Raw genomic sequence first — 14,901 nt, 5'->3', positions numbered from 1 at the left:
TGTTATTCAGGAAACGTAGGATAGCATAGGATTTATTCTACCTTGACTTGTACTCCAAGATGACCATGTACTCCTATATATATGCCCACAAGGCTCAAGCAATACAATCAACTATTCCACCAATCTCTCTCTCCCTTCTAACTGTCATGAGCTAGAAACTAACTCTAACCTCTTGCTAAGTTAGAGTATCCAAACAGTGCCATTGTTAAATCAAATGGAAAGGAGTGTTCAATACTCCCTCCGGTCCTTTTTACTCTGCATATAAGAATTGTCTGAAGTCAAACTTCATAAAGTTTGACCTTATTTATATGGAAAAATATCAACCTCTAGCATGCTAAAGTTATACAATATGAAAATTTAAGTCATGACACATGTACTGATATTTATTTCATATTGTGAATGTCGGTATTTTGTTCTATAAAGTTGGTCAAACTTTAAGAGGCCAGACTTTAGACAAATCTTATATGCGAACTAAAAAGATTCGGAGGGAGTACAACATGCTTAATAGCAACCAAATATAGTCATTCGTAGAGCTATTGTTAAATTTGGTATTGATGAAATTGACCTGCACAGTTCATACTAGCACATATAGGACATCACAATGTTAATAGCTAAAATAAACAAGGCATACTACAAACAACCAAAGATGGCAATTGAAACTGGACATATGCTAACTACAAACAACCGAACAACCATAAATCGTAGAAATAAACAAGGCGTAATGCAAACAACCTAATATAGCAATAAATACTGGACATGTTCTCACTACAAAAGGGGTTCAAGAAAACAAATCATGGGTTTCCTCACTTGTCACAGATTGGCTCCCTCCTCGTGGTAGCCGTCGATGAGGATCCTAGGCCAGCGGCGCAGAACGTGTCCTTTAGAAATGACAAAAGGGGCTCCATGGCAATGAAGGATGGCAAATTGTTCATAATGAGCCGCAGGAGATAATCGGTAGGGCCATCGATGAGATCGATGGTTGTCGAACCCGAAGAGTTGGGGGTGGGCAACTTCACCTGTGACATAACCCGTGTCAAGCCGTCGGTGTCGACGACCTCGATGTCGTAGCCGGCGTACGCGACATGCCAGAATACTCTAGCCTGCTAATTGAAAGGCTTAACCCAGGTCCAGTCATCGTCGTCAGCTTCCTCGGCGGCCACCTCGCCGACGTCACGCGAAGACGCCGCGGTAAAGCTCTTTTGGGCTATTCGCTCCTCGAGCTCCCTGGGAAGCGTAGCCGGGCTTAGGCTGCGACGCCCTGGAGTGGGGGAGGGGGTGGGGATGGGGATCTCTAGGAAAGAGGGCGTTTCGCAGGCGTCATCTAAGAAACTCAGGGCGGCGAGGGTATGTATATCGGTGGGTAAACTACACGGGCGGACCGACAGAGGTTGACGATGGAGGCAGCACGGCGGCGGCGACCTAGCTAGGTTTGGAGCGAGGGAGGGGTGGTGTGTATGTGTGTGAGCGGGGGATTTGGCGTGTGTGTGTGGAGGGGTCCAAGGTGGTGTTTGAGGAGATGCCGCGGGTAGTGAAAATTTTACTAGGCGGGAGTACAATGGCGGGGCTACCGAAAATTTGGATCAAGGGATTGAAGCAGAGCGGGGTGGGAGTAAAATGTCGGGGCTACTGAAAATTTGGATCTACTGATTGAAGCAGAGCGGGAGTAACAGACATCACACACGGTCCAGACATACTAATCGGGTGCTATCAAACAAAAAAACCATCTACGCAGACGCGGGTAGATATTTTCGAGATTGTGAGGGAGTAGATATTTTCGAGAGGGGAGGGAAGCCTCGTGGAGCCCAATCTACTGTGATCATGTGGGTGATAGGGGCAGTGGTGCGGCACACAGGTAGTCCTAGGGAACCGTGTCTGTTTCGTACCCGACCGCAGACGGTTGCTGCGTCTGACTCGTCTGTTGTTTATAAGTTTGGCCAAAAAACGCGGGAAAGGGTCAGAACACGAGCACACTTGCATCTGGACCACATATATGTATGAAAAGGGTGGTTTGATGTTCAAATACCCAATGCACAACTTTGATGTGGCACCTGTCGCACAAAGCGCACGTTACTATTGCTAGCCCCCCCACCCCCCAAACACACACACTTCATGTTGCCGGGAGGGGAATCCTAGCTATGAACGCATGCCCCCAAATAGCTAGGTCTGACATCTCACCGTACCATAACACAAAACCGAAAGAAGTACATCACCCCCCTTGCTTCCGATCAAATGTGGACCATGTGTGGGGCCACAGATGTGTTCTTCTGGCGTTAGATGGGTGACACCACTTACCAACCACACCTGCGGGTGGCCCGATGTGTGTGTGTACATGTGTGTGTGTGTGTGAAAATGATGTGCTATGATATTTAAATAACCAAATCACAAATTTGATGTGGCATATTTAAATAACCGGGCATCCCCAACCCCACGGAGGTTCATCTAGTACGAAGTAGTATACCGTGCCCCCCCCCCCCCACACACTTTGAGTCGGTGGGAGGGCCATCTCACCAAGGCGTATTGTAAGACTGGCCAAGAAGAATCACCACCTTGGTCGTATAACCTCTCTTGTTTATTCGGTCAAAGTCATGCATTGAATGTCCACACGCAGCCCCACAAAATAGGCTAGCTTGTCACCGATAACCACACGAGGGAGTGCCTAAAGACAACCACTGTGTGCATGTGTGGCCCAAACATATGTATGAAGTGTCATGTGGTGTTTGAATATACCCAATGCACAACTTTGATTCATGTGTATGCGAGCCCTCAAACTTAGGTCCCGAAACTCACCATGAACTACGTACGACTATATGGTAACGCGGACCAAGAGAAGAAGAATTGATGTAGGGTGGAACCCTATACGGCCGATCTTTCACGAAAGGAGCGGATCCCAACTAAGAACACGAAGAACACACGGGGAAACACAAGGGAAAACACAAGAGGAACTCTCAAACCAACAATATATAGTCACACATATGCTAGATCCTCGAAACACGAGAGGAGATACAAGATCCACGATCAACAAATGATGATACAAAGGGTAACCGGTTCTTCTCCATGAGGAGGTCTTGATGGGGCCACCCAAGAGGGGGTCTTGAATCCAAGGTGACCTTCTCCGTAGAGGGGCCGCGATCTCTCTCGTGGAGTAGGTCCGTATGGATGAGCAATGCTCTATCTCACATATGAGCTAAACCAATGCTAACCCTAGAAAGAGGGAGGAGGAGGAGTATATATAGTCTAGGGGGCGAAGGGATACACGGGCTTCGGCCCTTTACTGTGCGTAGACAGACGGGGCCGGATGTCCCGGCGACGGGCCGGATGTCCGGGCCTTCGGGAGGAGCCGGATGTCCGGGGCTGGGGCCGGATGTCCGGGCTGATGGGGCTTTTCTTCTGTCCTCTGGATGGAGATAGTCCGGATATCCGGGAGTTGGGGCCGGATGTCCGGGGCCTGTAGATGCTTGGCGGCTGGGATGCTGATGTACTGGGTGTCTCCAGCGACCGGATGTGCGGGCCTGGGGCTGGATGTCCGGGTCCTGGAGCTGCCTTCTTCTCCTTTCTTCGTTCCTCTTCATCCGTGGACTTGGCGGCTTGTCTGTCTTCACATGCATCTTCGAGAGGGTCCTCTTGATACCTAATCATGCACAACACCTCGGACTTAGGTAGTAGCCATGTCTCGAGTGGATCATATGTGATATCACTAAGGAAGGAAGTCACCTCGTTCTCGAGAGCTCTAACTCGTGCTCGTGTCATGGGTCCTCTTGGCTTTTGATGAGACGATGATAGGTCCATGGGGATGACCATAGGATGCTCCGCTTAAAGAATCCACCCTGGTAACCTCTCTCGCGTTGTTGGTCAAAGTGATGAAGACGTCCACGGGGGCCCATGAATATATAGGTCGTCGATGATAACCAAGCGAGGGAGAGTGTCTAAAGACAACCACTGCCTGTATGTGCCCCAAACATATATATGGACATGCGCGATGCATGCATACACGTTTGAATACCAAAAGCACAACATTTTGATGTGGTGCATGAATGCGTCGAAACGCACAGTCCCCGTACAGATCTGGTTCATGATGCGTCGCATGCTCCGTCACCCCCCACCACCACCACTTCGACCCGGTGGGAGGGATTCGTGCATACACATGCGTGCGAAGTATAGTTGCATGTACCAAACCGTATAAGACGAACCAAAATTTAATCCCCTCCTAATTATAAGTGAAATTAACCTCTATCGCTGTCGGTCGACGTGATTGACCAAGCGGGCACACGGAGATGGATGAAGCATGTCGCCGATAACCCCATGAGTAAGTGCTAGAGGACAACCGCCATCGCTTGCTTGTGGGCTAAACACGTATGTATGAAGATGTGTGGGTGTGATATTTGAATACCTAATATATATGCAGAACTTTGATGTGGCACCTGCCTTGAAAACCATTAAGTCCCCACAGACAAACTGAGGTTCATGACACGTGGTATATATATAGAGTGGCACTATTCTAATCCTCGGATTAGAATAACTACGTGGATCACGTCAGGCCTATATCCGATCCGGATGTTCCCGAATACCCGAGCCGGCAGCGAACAATAAAAAGCTCACCCAACCACCCCCCACCTCCCAATCTCCCCTCGATCCCGACACAGCCGTCGCCGCCCGAACCCCCCGTCCAACCCGCCGCCCCGCCCCTGATCCCTCGCGCCGCCGCCTCTCCTGGCGCTGACCCCGCGTGCCCCCGGCCCCGCCCTGACATCGCGCGCCGCCGCCGCCGCCCCGACAACCCAAGGCGCCACCGCCCCAAGAAACCACCGATTCGGATTCACCGTCGCCCACCCGTACCAGCTCGTCGCCGCCGCCCCAGACACCCCCAGCCCCCGCCACCATCTCCACCACCCAGCGCGAACCCTTCACCACCAACTCTGAAATCGCCGTCGCCGCCCACCATCCAACACGCCCCTGCCGCATCTGCCGTCCCGCGTGACCACCGGTGCGCATGGATCCGGCAGGATCCCGACCTGACTGGACCAGGGATGACATTCGCAGGCACTGGGGTCATCACAGACTGCGCCCCAGCCGTCGCTGCGGACTGCTCCGCATCGCCGCCGGTAGAAGCAATAGAAACTGGTGCTGGTCGGGACAGCCCGACTTGGAACTCCCACTGTCACTGTCATGTCACCAAGATGAGGAATCAGGTTCAGAAATTCCCACACACAACGCCTAGCAGAGCATTTTTGACAAGACAGGAACCAAGTTGCGTACCTGGCCGGGCATGACCTCCCCGTTGATGCTGCTGATGTTGATCCCGGCATAGAGGCAAGCCTTGTAGTGGGCATCCATGATGTCGTGCCCGAACGCCTTGTCGGCGCCGGCGGTGCAGTACTATGACCCCTGCACAAATGCACACAATCAATATCATTTGAAAACCTACTACCTTCAGTGAATTGTGGACAATTTTGAGTTCAAGAACATATTCGTTTTATGTTTTATATGTAAGCTTGAACAGATTTGTTGAGAATTTTCTTGCCTGAGGGCCAGGGTAGCCACCAATGGGCCAGCCAAGAGGCCAGTCCACGTCCTTCTGGAGGAGAGTGTACTCCTGCTCAATACCATACCTGTTTGGGTTCAGAGATTAGCCTAATCAGTACCGTAACCGTAAGCAGATAAGGATACAAAGGCTCCCTTGCAGAGAGTTGGCTCTGGTCGTGCTTGAGGCCGCTGTCGCTTATGGCCGTTGTACACCAAGTGCAAAGACGTTTTGTGAAAAGTTCTAGTACAGCTATACGGTGGCCACCCTGAAGTTCTACTATGGATGTATGCCAAGTTCTATAACGGCTATATGCCGACTGTCACGCTCCAGGTTATAACCTTTCAACCTTTTAGCTTGTTGTTTTGAAGTCTCAGTAGAACATTCTTCTGAACTTGTGATATGAAGCTGCTACTTTTGTGATCGATTGGATATATGCAGAAGCCTGCTTTCCATTTTTCTTCTCCCAGGCGTGTGTAACTGGTGGCTTGTGCTGAAGCAACTCACATAGTATCCCAAATTTGCAAAAGAACCGAAGTTTAGTTTCTATCAAGTTACAAGTTCAGAGTTTATTTCTGTAATATCTGAAGAAGACTTGTAAAAGATTATACTGTTCACTGCACAAAAAGAAGACTTGTACTTCTCTCTACTCGTCTCTCCCCGTGAACCATGATATCTAGTAGTTTGTGAACCATGATGTTAACTACAAAAATGTATAGTAGTTTATGAACCATGATGTTAACTGAATTTTTTTGCAGCTCGTCGTATTGCTGGTGGAGCTGGTGTCGGTGCAACAGCAAGTGTCAGGGACTCCTTCCTCGTTGACACGGGCGGAGACGCTCAAGACGTTGGCGCTGCAGAGCATTATACGTTGTTGTCAAGTTGGCTCACTTATATTGGAATAAGGAAAAACAGCTGAAGGTCAAAAGAAATTGTTTGAGAAGGTCAAAAGTATGTTAAAGTATATTTTCTGGAACACCAACACTCTTTTGAAATCAATGCTGGCAAGTTTTTGCACCTGCGTACTGCAGAACGAAAGAAACATTGTGTCTTTGTTGTTCCATGCTGAATTATTGAGCCAATTGATGGACGCCATGGGCCGAGAACAAAATTTGAAGAAATTAACTGAAGATTGCGTTGACTCTTGATGGATCCATGTATGCATGTGCGCAACTGAAGTTCAACTATGGAGTGGAGAGCCGGAGGACGGCGAGCGTCAGGGTGATGGAGGATTGTGGGCCAAATCAAATGCCATGCACGGGCTTGCGTTAGTGCGCTTTGGTGTGTGCGTTCTTGGTGTGGTGTGACTGCTTGAGTGTGTGTTTGTGTGTGTATTATAGCAAGTGTACTTGTTGTGTGGTACCCCTTGTGTCTTTGTTGGGTGTGTGATCCCACGTGTGTGATTTTAATAGAAATTTTGTCCTTGAAAAAAAGCAGAAATTTTAGAACACAGTCTGCATTTAACATGTACAATTTCAATTTGAAAAAAAGCCACACCTAACAAAGTCCACGATTCAAAATTTTGGAAGTTCATATATAACAATTAGGCCAATCTGTACGTTGTTGTCAAGTTGGCTCACTTATATTGGAATAAGGAAATCAGAATAAAAAACACTATCAGTTCACGAATAAAAAATAGAGAAGAGAACGAAGAACAGAGAAGAGAAGGAAGTTCGATGTTTACGACAAATTATTGAGATTTTTTCAGTACTAAAAGGAAAATAAAACCAAAAAGGTTACTTTCTCGTTAAAAAACTAGAAGTTCAAATACAAATAGTGGAGGGGTTCAATGCTTATTACTACATTAGGATTTTTTTCTGTTACTAACGCATAACCCAAGAAGGCCAAATTAAAAAAATAGAGCAACTCAAAATTTATAGGGAAAATGGATTTTTCCCATTCTACAAAAAAACCAGAGGTTCAAATTTAAATAATGGCGAAGTTCAATGTTTATTACAATATCAAGAAGGTCAAATTAAAAGACCGAGCAGTTCAAAAAGTTTATAAAAATAGATTTTCCTTCTTTAAAAAAAATAAGACCTAGAAGTTCAACTTTAAGTAATTGAGATGTTTGATATTTATTACATAACTAGGATTTTTCACGTTACTAGTGAATAACACCAAGAAGTCCAAAACTAAAAAATATATGAAGTTGTTTAGATTTTCCCTAATGCTAAAAGATTAAAACCAAGAAGTTCAATTTTGCAAAACGGAGTAGTTCGATGTATATAAATGTCACGCCCAATATGCGATACTATCCTAAAGAGACTCGAAGGTCCCACCAAGGATAGAACCACATATTGACACACTTTTGCAAGGTGGATATCATTACATCAACATTACATAATATATGGGGATACATACAAGGCATACAAATGCCGCAAGAATACATCAATACATCATACATAGGATCAACATCCGACTACGGATGAAACACAAACAGAAGCTCAAACGACATCCACCCTGCTAGCCCAGGCTGCCGACCTGGAACCTATCCCATGATCGAAGAAGAAGCAGAAGAAGAACTCCAAAACAAATAACATCGCTCTCGCGTCATGATCATCGCATAACCTGTACCTGCAACTGGTGTTGTAGTAATCTGTGAGCCACGAGAACTCAGCAATCCCATTACCATGGGTATCAAGACTAGCAAAGCTTAATGGGTATGGAAAGGATAAGTGGTGAGGTTGCAGCAGCGACTAAGCAAGATATGGTGGCTAACTTACGCAAACAAGAGCGAGAAGAGAAGCAAAGGAACGTTCGTCAACTAGTAATGATCAAGAAGTGATCCTGAACTCCTACTTACGTCAAACATAACCCATAAACCGTGTTCACTTCCCGGACTCCGCCGAGAAGAGACCATCACGGCTACACACGCGGTTGATGCGTTTTATTTAAGTCGAGTGTCAAGTTCTCTACAACCGGACATTAACAAATTCCCATCTGCCACATAATCGCGGGCACGGCTCTCGAAAGTTTATACCCTGCAGGGGTGTCCCAACTTAGCCCATTATAAGCTCTCACGGTCAACGAAGGATATTCCTTCTCCCGGGAAGACCCGATCAGTCTCGGAATCCCGGTTTACAAGATATTTCGACAATGGTAAAACAAGACCAACAAAGTGTTGGGGAACGTAGCAGAAATTTAAAATTTTCTACGTATCACCAAGATCAATCTATGGAGTCATCTAGAAACGAGAGAGAGGGGAGTGCATCTACATACCCTTGTAGATCGCGCGCGGAAGCGTTCAAGAGAACGGGGTTGATGGAGTCGTACTCGTCGTGATCCAAATCACCGATGATCCTAGCGCCGAACGGACAGCACCTCCGCGTTCAACACACGTACGGAGCGGGGACGTCTCCTCCTTCTTGATCCAGCAAGGGGGAGGAGAAGTTGATGGAGATCCAGCAGCACGACGGCGTGGTGGTGGAAGTAGCGGGATCCCGGCAGGGCTTCGCCAAGCGCAAGCGGGGAGGAAGAGGTGTCACGGGAGGGAGGGAGGCGCCAGGGCTTGGGGTGCTGCTCCCATGCGCCTCCCCACTATATATAGGGGTGGAGGGGGCTGGTTTCTTGCCCTCCAAGTCCATTGGGGCGTTGGCAAAGGTGGGGGAAAGAAATCTCATCATTTCCCTTCCCCACCGATTGTTATCCCCCTTTTTTAGGGATCTTGATCTTATCCCTTCGGGATATGATCTTATTCCTTCTGAGGTGGGATCTTGGTGCGCCTTGACCAGGGGTGTGGGGTCTTGCCCCCACTACCCACGTTCATGTGGGTCCCCCCATGTAGGTGGGCCCCACTTCAGAACCTTCTAGAACCTTCCCGGTACAATACCGAAAAATCCCGAACATTTTCCGGTGGCCAAAATAGGACTTCCCATATATAAATCTTTACCTCCGGACCATTCCGGAACTCCTCGTGACGTCCGGGATCTCATCCGGGACTCCGAACAACTTTCGGTTAACCGCATACTAATATCTCTACAACTCTAGCGTCACCGAACCTTAAGTGTGTAGACCCTACGGGTTCGGGAGACATGCAGACATGACCGAGACGACTCTCTGGTCAATAACCAACAGCGGGATCTGGATACCCATGTTGGCTCCCACATGTTCCACGATGATCTCATCGGATGAACCACGATGTCGAGGATTCAATCAATCCCGTATACAATTCCCTTTGTCAATCGGTACGTTACTTGCCCGAAATTCGATCGTCGGTATCCCAATACCTTGTTCAATCTCGTTACCGGCAAGTCACTTTACTCGTACCGTTACGCATGATCCCGTGGCTAACTCCTTAGTCACATTGAGCTCATTATGATGATGCATTACCGAGTGGGCCCAGAGATACCTCTCCGTCATACGGAGTGACAAATCCCAGTCTCGATTCGTGCCAACCCAACAGACACTTTCGGAGATACCTGTAGTGCACCTTTATAGCCACCCAGTTACGTTGTGATGTTTGGTACACCCAAAGCATTCCTACGGTATCCGGGAGTTGCACAATCTCATGGTCTAAGGAAATGATACTTGACATTAGAAAAGCTCTAGCAAACGAACTACACGATCTTGTGCTATGCTTAGGATTGGGTCTTGTCCATCATATCATTCTCCTAATGATGTGATCCCGTTATCAATGACATCCAATGTCCATGGTCAGGAAACCATAACCATCTATTGATCAAGGAGCTAGTCAACTAGAGGCTTACTAGGGACATGTTGTGGTCTATGTATTCACACATGTATTACGGTTTCCAGTTAATACAATTATAGCATGAACAACAGACAATTATCATGAACAAGGAAATACAATAATAACCATTTTATTATTGCCTCTAGGGCATATTTCCAACACAAAGCCGCCCGATGTGTCGACAATCCCGATAGGAGTCGCACGTATCTCGTTCTCAGGACACACCGGATGAGCTAAGCGTACATGTACCGACGTAACCCAAGTTGCCAAGGGATGGTCCCGCACGGTGCTCTAGTTTGGACTAACACTTAGACAAGCACTGGCCCCGGGGGGGGGGGGGGTAAAAATAAAGATGACCCTCGGGATGTGCGACTCCCAAGGGAAAAAGGCTAGGTGAGGCAAATGTAAAACCAAGGTTGGGCCTTGCTGGAAGAGTTTTATTCAAAGCGAACTGTCAAGGGGGTCCCATAAATCACCCAACCGCGTAAGGGACGCAAAATCAAGGAACATAACACCGGTATGACGGAAACTAGGGCGGCAAGAGTGGAACAAAACACCAGGCATAGGGCCGAGCCTTCCACCCTTTACCAAGTATATTGATGCATTAATTAAATAAGAGATATTGTGATATCCCAACATAAACATAATCCAACATGGAGCAAACTTCATCTTCACCTGCAACTAACAACGCTATAAGAGGGGCTGAGCAAAAGCAGTAACATAGCCAAACAATGGTTTGCTAGGGAGGGTGACAAGGTTAGAGGTTCATGGCAATTTGGGAGGCTTGATAAGCTAGTGGTAGGTAACGCGACATAGCGATAGAATGAATCAACTAGCATAGCAATGATAGTAATGAGATCCAAGGTTACGGTCATCTTGCCTGAGATCCCGCTAGGAAGAAGAACGAATCCATGAAGAAGATGAAGCCACGAAGATGAACCAAGCGTAGACGAACGAATCCTCACGATCGCAACGAAACGGGAACTATCGAGAAGAAGCACACAACATGGTAAACACACCACACATGAACAAGGCTTGATGCTCAACCAAGTATGATGCATGACACGGCTACATGAAGCTACTCATGGCAAGAGATGATGCATACAAGAGCAACACATCAAGGCAAGTTTAAATGAGGCCGGAAATAACATATAACAATTCTGGTAAGTCCCCATATGCAAGTTTCGAAATTGGTCCAGATCTGAACAAACCTTATGTTCAAGTTATTAAACAGCAAATTAAGATGCACCAAGATGATCTACACTAAATTCTAGTCAAGTTACATATAAAGTTCATTAGATTCGGAGCTACGGCCTAGAAGATATGAGCAAAACAAGATAAACATGGCATTGATGCAAAATGCATACAAACATCAAGCCAACACACTCAAAATATGGATGCAACATGATAAGATGAAGCTACATGCATTACTAAGCAAGTTTCATATAGAGCATGCTCAAAACGGAGCAACAGTGCAACACACACACTCCAAACAAGATATAGCAACAATCTATCCAAAACAGCAACTAGGTATCTTGCAAGCATCAAAACAACATGCTACATCACTCCAACATGATAACAAAAGGCATGGGCATGATGTACAGGTAAAGCATGACAAAACATGACCACTGAGCTATCTCCAGAAATCAATAGAACATGCTCAAAAGGACATGGCAAGATAGCAAATAATAACAGCTCACAGACTTGGCAGAAAATCACTGGACATGGCCGAAATAACATCCGGTTGCAAAGTTTAGAGCTATCAAACAAAATGTTACAGCAAGCTATCATGTCAAACTTAAGCATGGCATGCTATTAGTAAAGACAAAGAATAAAACTCCTTTACTGAACTTATTCCAAAGATCAACAGAAAATATGGAAGCATCCATGCAAACATGGCAAATGATATGACAAATTCAGACGGTGAAAATAACAGTACATGGCAGGAACAACGATAAATAGGCATGTTGGTGAGCTTGTACCACTCACCACAGAGCATTTCATGGCATGTGAAGTCAATTAACAGTAATATGACATAAATGTGAAGCTAAGCATGGCAATAGCATAGTCATAGGTGCATGGATCACTAGCAAAACACATGTCAAAACTGAACTTCATGTTAACAGGCTGACAGCAACATTATTTAGCAATTTGAGAGCAAGTTTGCAACAAGCTACAGCAGGCTATAAATGCAAACAAGGGCATGGATGGATAGAGCATAACATTTATAACACAACATCCTTAGTGAACATCTCCATATTATGCATAGAACTCATGGTAGCAGCAGGTTTACATGGCAACAAAATATAACAGACTCAGACTTAGCAGAAATTACTAAGTCACAGAAAACAGCAACATCATGGAGGCTACTTTGCATGCTTGTTCTAGTCACCACATAGAACACAAAAATACAAGACAAGCACCCCTGTAAAGATGGCACGGTGTAATTCAAAACTCATGTAGACATCAAGCTCATAGGATGCACACACAAAATGCAAGCACGCTCAAAACGGAGCAACGGTGCAACACATACACTCCAAACAAGACATAGCAACAATCTGACCAAAACAGCAACTAGGCAACTTGCAAGCATCAAAACAATACGCTACAGCAACTCAACATGAAAACAAAAGGCCCGAGCATGATGTACAGGTAAAGGACAATAAAACATGAACACTGAGCTATCTTCAGAAATCACTAGAACATGCTCAAAAGGACATGGCAAGATTGCAAAATAATAACAGATTCACAGACTTAGAGAAATTACTGGACATGGCAGAAATAACATCAGGTTGCAATGTTCAGAGCACGAAATCAACATGCTACAGGAACTTAACATGGCAAAACAAAGCATGGCATGAATCTACTCAAAGCATATAACAAAAGTCCCTTAATGAACATAAGTCAAAAAGGACCAGAAGATATGATGGCAAGCATGTAAACATAGCAAGTTTCGTTATCAGGTTTCAGACTTGGCAGAAAACAGAGCATGGCAGAAATAATAATATGAAGGCCTCTTTGTGAGCTTGATGCACTCACTACAGAGCAATGCATGACAATACAAGCATACCTACAGCAAGATGGCATGTTTATGAAGCTAACCATGACAAGAACAATAGCATAGCATGTATGGATCAACTACAATAAGCTTGGCAAAAATGCATATCATGTTAAGAAACTGCCAGAAATATATTATAGCAAAAGTAGAGTAAGATTGAGTCATGCTATGGTACTCCATAATTGCAAACAAGGACAGGAATGGATCAACTACAACTATAGCTACAAAACATCCTTACTGAATATCTCCAAAATATGCATGGATCTCTCTGTAGCATCAAGTTTACATGGCAACAAAATTACAGCAGACAAGGACTTGGAGAAATCACTAAGTCCCTGAAATCAGAAATATAAGAATTGTCTGAAGTCAAACTTCATAAAGTTTGACCTTATTTATATGGAAAAATATCAACCTCTAGCATGCTAAAGTTATACAATATGAAAATTTAAGTCATGACACATGTACTGATATTTATTTCATATTGTGAATGTTGGTATTTTGTTCTATAAAGTTGGTCAAACTTTAAGAGGCCAGACTTTAGACAAATCTTATATGCGAACTAAAAAGATTCGAGGGAGTACAACATGCTTAATAGCAACCAAATATAGTCATTCGTAGAGCTATTGTTAAATTTGGTATTGATGAAATTGACCTGCACAGTTCATACTAGCACATATAGGACATCACAATGTTAATAGCTAAAATAAACAAGGCATACTACAAACAACCAAAGATGGCAATTGAAACTGGACATATGCTAACTACAAACAACCGAACAACCATAAATCGTAGAAATAAACAAGGCGTAATGCAAACAACCTAATATAGCAATAAATACTGGACATGTTCTCACTACAAAAGGGGTTCAAGAAAACAAATCATGGGTTTCCTCACTTGTCACAGATTGGCTCCCTCCTCGTGGTAGCCGTCGATGAGGATCCTAGGCCAGCGGCGCAGAACGTGTCCTTTAGAAATGACAAAAGGGGCTCCATGGCAATGAAGGATGGCAAATTGTTCATAATGAGCCGCAGGAGATAATCGGTAGGGCCATCGATGAGATCGATGGTTGTCGAACCCGAAGAGTTGGGGGTGGGCAACTTCACCTGTGACATAACCCGTGTCAAGCCGTCGGTGTCGACGACCTCGATGTCGTAGCCGGCGTACGCGACATGCCAGAATACTCTAGCCTGCTAATTGAAAGGCTTAACCCAGGTCCAGTCATCGTCGTCAGCTTCCTCGGCGGCCACCTCGCCGACGTCACGCGAAGACGCCGCGGTAAAGCTCTTTTGGGCTATTCGCTCCTCGAGCTCCCTGGGAAGCATAGCCGGGCTTAGGCTGCGACGCCCTGGAGTGGGGGAGGGGGTGGGGATGGGGATCTCTAGGAAAGAGGGCGTTTCGCAGGCGTCATCTAAGAAACTCAGGGCGGCGAGGGTATGTATATCGGTGGGTAAACTACACGGGCGGACCGACAGAGGTTGACGATGGAGGCAGCACGGCGGCGGCGACCTAGCTAGGTTTGGAGCGAGGGAGGGGTGGTGTGTATGTGTGTGAGCGGGGGATTTGGCGTGTGTGTGTGGAGGGGTCCAAGGTGGTGTTTGAGGAGATGCCGCGGGTAGTGAAAATTTTACTAGG

The 14,901-nt window shown here is 46.0% G+C and overlaps 1 long non-coding RNA gene across 1 annotated transcript; it reads left to right on the top strand.

Annotated features, from left to right (window-relative positions):
* The first annotated feature begins 4,567 nt into the window (after window positions 1–4,567).
* On the top strand, window positions 4,568–6,963 carry LOC120966358 (uncharacterized). Its single transcript, XR_005759875.3, has 2 exons — window positions 4,568–5,851; window positions 6,277–6,963. It is a non-coding gene; the product is annotated as an uncharacterized lncRNA (long non-coding RNA).
* Window positions 6,964–14,901: the final 7,938 nt, after the last annotated feature.

This window comes from Aegilops tauschii, chromosome 6 (genome assembly GCF_002575655.3).
Source record: "Aegilops tauschii subsp. strangulata cultivar AL8/78 chromosome 6, Aet v6.0, whole genome shotgun sequence".
Classification (NCBI taxonomy): Eukaryota; Viridiplantae; Streptophyta; class Magnoliopsida; order Poales; family Poaceae; genus Aegilops; species Aegilops tauschii.
The sequence above is the reverse complement of the archived record's forward strand: the minus strand, read 5'-3'. Positions and strand labels throughout refer to the sequence as shown.